The sequence below is a fragment of the Cynoglossus semilaevis genome, chromosome 20 (genome assembly GCF_000523025.1).
Source record: "Cynoglossus semilaevis isolate Cse_v1.0 chromosome 20, Cse_v1.0, whole genome shotgun sequence".
In the NCBI taxonomy this organism is placed as follows: domain Eukaryota; kingdom Metazoa; phylum Chordata; class Actinopteri; order Pleuronectiformes; family Cynoglossidae; genus Cynoglossus; species Cynoglossus semilaevis.
Window position 1 is genome coordinate 2,356,547 of NC_024326.1, and position 5,322 is coordinate 2,361,868.

At 42.4% G+C, this 5,322-nt stretch overlaps 1 long non-coding RNA gene across 1 annotated transcript in view; it reads right to left on the reverse strand.

The window, feature by feature from the left end:
• Window positions 1-2,658: 2,658 nt before the first annotated feature.
• LOC112488727 (uncharacterized) overlaps window positions 2,659-5,322 on the reverse strand; it is an 8,222-nt gene continuing 5,558 nt past the window's right edge. Inside the window, exons 2-3 of the long non-coding RNA XR_003053109.1 lie at window positions 4,147-4,258; window positions 2,659-2,921 (exon numbers count right to left, since the gene is read on the reverse strand). This is a non-coding gene — a long non-coding RNA (uncharacterized LOC112488727). The remainder of the gene's footprint in view (window positions 2,922-4,146; window positions 4,259-5,322) is intronic.

The following is a 5,322-nucleotide window of genomic DNA, read 5'->3' on the forward strand; positions in this document are numbered from 1 at the left end:
ACAGTATAATTGGCTGGTTCAGGACCAGACGACCCTCTTCCACCTCCCCGTGTCCCTGCATTCAAAGCAGTGTCTGGCCCACTGATCCCACGACCCCTCAGGGAATACTCATCATGATCGGGATCTTTTCTTTTTTTTCAGCTCTGTCTGCTCTGACCATGAAGACTTTTACACATCAGGCCCACCTCATTATGCCCACCTCACCTCTGGCTCTGGGTTTCTGTTGCCCAATAAAAAATAATATATATAATAATAATAATAATTATATATATACTATAAATATTACATATTTCCTACATTTCCTAGACTTTTCTTAGAAACAAAACCCCCCCAAAAAGGACAGCGAGAAAGCATGGCTGCATATTCAAAGTCCTGTGAGGAAACGTGTAGCTTCAACACGGCTGACATTTACAGCCTCATATACTTGTTCAACAGCCTGGCTTTAACAGACTGTCCTGCTGTTTCTGTAAAGACTGGAGCTGCTCATAAAAGATGGGACTTGTTAAAGTCTCCGTGCTGCTGCTGCTGCTGCTGCTGCTGCTGCTGCTGCTGCTGCTGCAGATTCATCACTGACGACGGAAACAGCTAATTATGTTATGAGGACACAGAGGGCTGGCCAGGTCAGAGGTCAGGTGAAGTCCTGACCCCTGAGTGTGCCGCTGACCACAGGCCTGTTGATGAACTCCTGCACTCATGGACAGTGCATTTAGTGACCTGTGGTGTCACTGGTCAGACATCAGACGGATGTTCCTTTGACCTTATCAGCAGTGATCAGCTGACAAATCATTGACAACTGTGTCGTTATCATCACCGTTGATATTCAGCCAAAATATAACACATTACTATGAAAAGTCAGTTGAACATCATAGCCAACAAAAAAGCTTGACATTAGTTCATTAAAAGAAAATATAAATTTAAATTTAGCTACAAATAAAAGGTAAAAATTAGCATGAAATACCAGCTAAACAATATCACACTAGCTACACTGTAACACTACAGCTACTACAATACCTCAACACGAGGTCATTAGAACTACATGTTATCAACATCTCCAAGATTTAGCTAAAATGTAGCTGAGAAAAATGCTTAAAGGCGACAAAAGACCAAAACGTTAGAAAAGATAGTTGCTACAAGTTAGCCACAGACGATGTCAGCAAATTTATTCATAATGTCAAAAATGAAGCTAGACTCTTATCCAAGTCAAGGTGCTAAAGATGCTCATAGACATTAATAGGCCATTGTGATTGGCCGACCTCCACCTAGATCAGATTATATCAGATTAGATTAAATGATTGTTGTGGACCACGGTGTTTGTTTTCACCAGTGAAACAACATCAAATCTTCTTCACTTTCTAGAATTAGCGTGAAGAACGTTCTGAGTCAGATGGGTGTCATCATGGTGTGGTTGTTTCAGTGTGGACAGAGTCTCCTGACGCCGGCCTCCACGTGTCTGTGGGCTGAAGTGTGGATGAAACACAATCTCATCCTCAGTGGAGCGTGTCATCCAGACACCAGTCAGACAGAGTCACAGCAGCATGTCAGCACCGACATGAACACAGCACACCAAGGTAGCACTCGGATGAATGGCAGATATGTGACAACAAAACACTACATTATTTTACATTATTATTATTATTTTATTATTTTTCATACCATTTTCTTAAATCTTTTTTTTATCTTTTTTTTCTACTATTTTTTAAATTATCTCCCTCAGTGATAATTCAATTTAAGTTGTCCTTTGGGCTTATTGTACCAATTTTCTGCTATTTTCCCAATTGATGATTTTGAACTATATTTCCACTATTATTTTACTTAAGCACATTTAGCCAAATCTCAGCTAACATTTGAAGCTTTGTTCGTGAAAAATTTTGCAAAATTTGGCTAACCTTTAGCCTAATTATACCCTTTGGGACAAGGTCTTTTTTTATTGGTCTTAAGAAGGCAACATTTGGATTTTTATTTCTTTTTTTTTTTTTAAGATGTAGACATGTAGACACAAAGACACAAGGAAAGAGGTTTAGGTCTGAGAGTCTTATTAGCCTGAGAAAATCTGATGGAGTTGTAATCATGGCGTGTCAACATTAGAAAACTGGAGTTGAGTTTGTGTTAAGACTTCATGTTCAGAGCTTGAGTCTGACTTTATCTAAGCCGAGTCATAAATCCTGGGCTCCAGCAGCAGAGCCGCGCTGCTACGGATCGGACTATCTTGGCATTTTTTACTGCAGGTTTTGCAGAACCTAATTATGCATTTTATGGTGACATTAAAAGCCCCAGCCATGAACATTTCTTGGGCAATTTTACTTGATTTAAGGGCTCAAGTCTGCACAAATTTCTCACTCTGCGGTGTATAGCGCTAAATGTCACCTCACTTATTTATTTTTTTAATGTTTTTTTGACATATTCCTTGTGGAAAGCTGAATCGTCTGGTATTTCACCAGTGTATGATGATCAGGACTGTGTTTAGCAGGACTGGGCAGACACTGGTGGGCAGACATTACCAACCCCCCAGTCCAGTCTAGTCCAGTCCAACACACACACACACACACACACATAGTGACACTGCAGGGCAGTCATTTTTCACCCGGTCCTATAGGCCTGTGACAGGTCTGGGAGAGACTGTGTCTGTGTGTAAGGCAGACTGGCAGGACTGACATCTCCGTATAGCCACGTTAATTATGGGCATCTGCTTGGACGCCCCAGAGTGGGGGCCTTACCGGGTCCTTGGCTGTTGTCATGGGGACCGAGGAGAGCCGTTGGTGGGTTTTGGGGGGCGGACATAGACCCCGTTATTCTCCTGAGGGGTGGCCAGACATGACCTCCAATGACTCCACTCCTTTGATTTGGGTGGGAAAGAGCGAGCAGCCAGTCAGGACAGAGACACAGCTTTTCTGCTTCATTTTGAAGAAGTCGGGCTGCAGATCCTGGGAGGAGGATAAAATGGCAGCATATGGATGAGATTTTAATGCATTGAAACTGTAAAGTTCCCGGCAATGGTTTTGATTGAATAGAATGTAAAATGGTTATTTTGTTGAACCTGATTCAATTCAATTGTGCATATTTTGTGCCTGATATTTAAAGACAATCATGACTCTCTCACTGACACACACACACACACACAGACACACACACGAGTAGCAAGGGTCTAGTCTGCCTTTTTCCACCACTTTGCATATATTATCCCATGTCTGTGTTGTGTTTCCCACACCTCCGCAGTTGATGTCTCTTTTGTCAGAGTGAATAATGAAGACTGAGTGAAGCGACGTTTGCGGGCAGCTGCAGAGGCATTGACTGACCCCTGTTGGCCAACATGGGAACACCACATACTAAAACAAGGGAGCTGTACCCTCTAGTAGCAGGACAACCCCTAAAATAACCATTACAAAGGGAGTATATAAAGAAAAATATGATTCTGGTTCTTATCATTTACAAAAGATCCAGATGAATGTTCCCCACTCACGGGCATATAACTTTAACATGAAAATCCATAGAAAAAACATGACTTTAACTGGACGCCAAGGTACACACCAGAACACCACTAAATCTGCAGAAATAAACCGGGGAAGAATGGGTTTTACAACCATAGCTGTTTACAAAACCTTTGTCGTGTTCTGACGTCACTCAGTGCGTCTTTTTCATCATCTACAGCAGGGGTCTCCAATGCATTACTTGCAATCTTCTAGCAGCTCCTCCCTTTCCAAGTTTGTTTTCTGCAAAATGTCGCCGTCTACTGGTCAAAATAGCACAACCACCTGCACTCTACAAGTGTTTGACAATCGTCATGACAGATATAAACGCAGATTTCACGCTGTGCAGTAGCGAACTTAGATTTAGCTACACAGTTACACAGATATTAAACAGTGAAGAGATTAAATGTCGAGATATAAAGTTTTCTGAATTAATATTAGAGAATTAAAAATGGAGGTATCTATTTTGTTCATGTTCCACAAGGGCTCTGTAGCGGAGTGACACATTTTATGATAGGCTTTTATGAAGAAGTGCGGTCGGTTGTTTGGTTTTAGCTCCGCCAACAAGTTCCGGCCAAACGTTTGTCTGTACATTACGCCCTCTGTTGGCAAAATGGAGCAATTGCAGTTGATGGTTGCTTTTATTTCTTGTTGAGGGTAATAAGTATCATGTGACACCTACCGTGTCCACTAGATGGTGGTAAAATATCAGTGTCTGAATTGCCACAGCAGCACCCTGATGTTTCTTCCCTGTCTTCTCTTTGTGGTAAGTCACACTGCGTTTCATGTGGAATCTGAAACAGATTAAAACAGTTCTGCTCTTAGTACAAATATTTTACACACACCTTTACCCACTCTTCCATTTCAGAAACTTCTCATTGTCCTTTCCACACTTTGCTGACAGTATCATCATGTGACAGAGGTGTTCCGGAGGTTTTTGGGCCTGGCTCATCATTTCCTGTCTGTCAGCCTGACTCTCTGCTGTAATTGAATGTTACACAGAGGACGAGCAGCAGTCACTCCATGCCCTTTAAACACACTTCCTCCAAACCTTTATTACCACAGAAGTGACAGTGAGAAAGAGCGTTGTGGATGTGAGAGGCTGTTGCAGCTACATTGCATTATCGGAGACCATTAGCGGCACAGTGGTGTGCAGTGAGACGACAGAGGGCAAAAGGAGGCAACCTGATATTAGGACTGTGGAAAAGTCACACATGAGCACAGTTCATCTCCCTCCAGGCTGCTGAGCCTTCAATTAGAGAGACCATGCTTCACCCTGGAGGTTAGAGAGCAGAAGGGAGTGGATGTGTGTGTGGCTCTCTCTCTCTCTCTCTCTCTCTCTCTCTGTATGTGTGCAACATTCTAACCCAGTCTTTGATAAAAGATGAAAATGTAGAATGTTTTCCACATGCCTAAACACATAGGCACATACTGCAGTACTAAGACCTGCAACTAATAATTTGCTCCCTTCCTTTTCAGCAACAGTAGTCAGCACAGTTATTAAGCACACATTTCAAACCAGCTGCCCTTTCTGATTCACCTGTCCCTGCCAAGGGTCAGGGCTGGATTTGAACCCAAGACGTTCTACATTGCAGGCAAAGAATAAAGATTCTTCTGAGCAGAAAACCCTAATACTGAACGAAAAAAGCAAATCTCCTATTCTCCAGCACACTTGGGGAATGAAAAAAAACCCCGCTTTGTTGCACTGTGTCATTTAGCCTTTAGATGGCACTAATTACAAGGACAGAACAGAAAATGAGCATGGACATTTCTGCTGCTGAGGCATCCAGGGTTTGTGGGAGTCATTCACAACACGTGCCTTCAAAGATACACAGACAGACAGAGAGACAGAGACAGA